The sequence below is a fragment of the Bactrocera neohumeralis genome, chromosome 6 (assembly GCF_024586455.1).
Source record: "Bactrocera neohumeralis isolate Rockhampton chromosome 6, APGP_CSIRO_Bneo_wtdbg2-racon-allhic-juicebox.fasta_v2, whole genome shotgun sequence".
NCBI classification, from domain to species: Eukaryota; Metazoa; Arthropoda; class Insecta; order Diptera; family Tephritidae; genus Bactrocera; species Bactrocera neohumeralis.
In genome coordinates this window covers 7,387,815-7,388,563 of record NC_065923.1, presented here as the reverse complement: position 1 = coordinate 7,388,563, position 749 = coordinate 7,387,815, and positions in this window count along the sequence as shown.

Genomic DNA, 749 nt, shown 5'->3' with positions numbered 1-749 from the left:
GCAGCGCATTGTAACGAATACCGAATTGAAATATTAAAGTATTTAAAATCATATTACTTTTACTAAGAGACTTTAATGTGAGGTTTGAAAGAATTCCTGAAAATTATTAACAGCAAAAGTTGTAAGGACCTCATTGTACTAACAGCTAGCTTTATATGTAAATAATATTGATAAGAAGTTGTTTTGTATTGAAAGGAAAAACTGAAAAATTTTACTAATTTTTATTTTATAAACCTTTTATTAGTTGAAATTTTGCACTAAAGCTCCTCGAAGATCACACATCACATCCAAACCTTTCCGGATTGCTACTCACACATATACATATTTACAAAGCAGAGTAATCACAGAGATATTATCAGCGGGAAACTTCGCAAAACATAGAGCTGAGGAAGTGCTGAGGCTCATCAAAAAGAGTAAAAGGTAATTTATACGCACACAAACACACACACATGTCTAAAGGGAAATGTATGTCAGCAAAATCGGCCACAATCTAGGCTCAAGGAATTACGAAAATCAACAGAAGCGTTTTCCTTGCACACACCCACGCGCTGCGAGCTGCATATTTATAACTGTGTGCGGCCCACACACACACTTTCCGCCATGCCTACTTACAGGCGCGCTTTAAGTCGGCGTTGCTGTACATACGTAAGTCATTAAGTAAATGTGTGTGTGTGTGTATGCACAAGAAGCGTGTATGTTTACTTAAGCGTGTAAACAAGTGTAGCGGTACCAGCAAACCTGCTGCATAT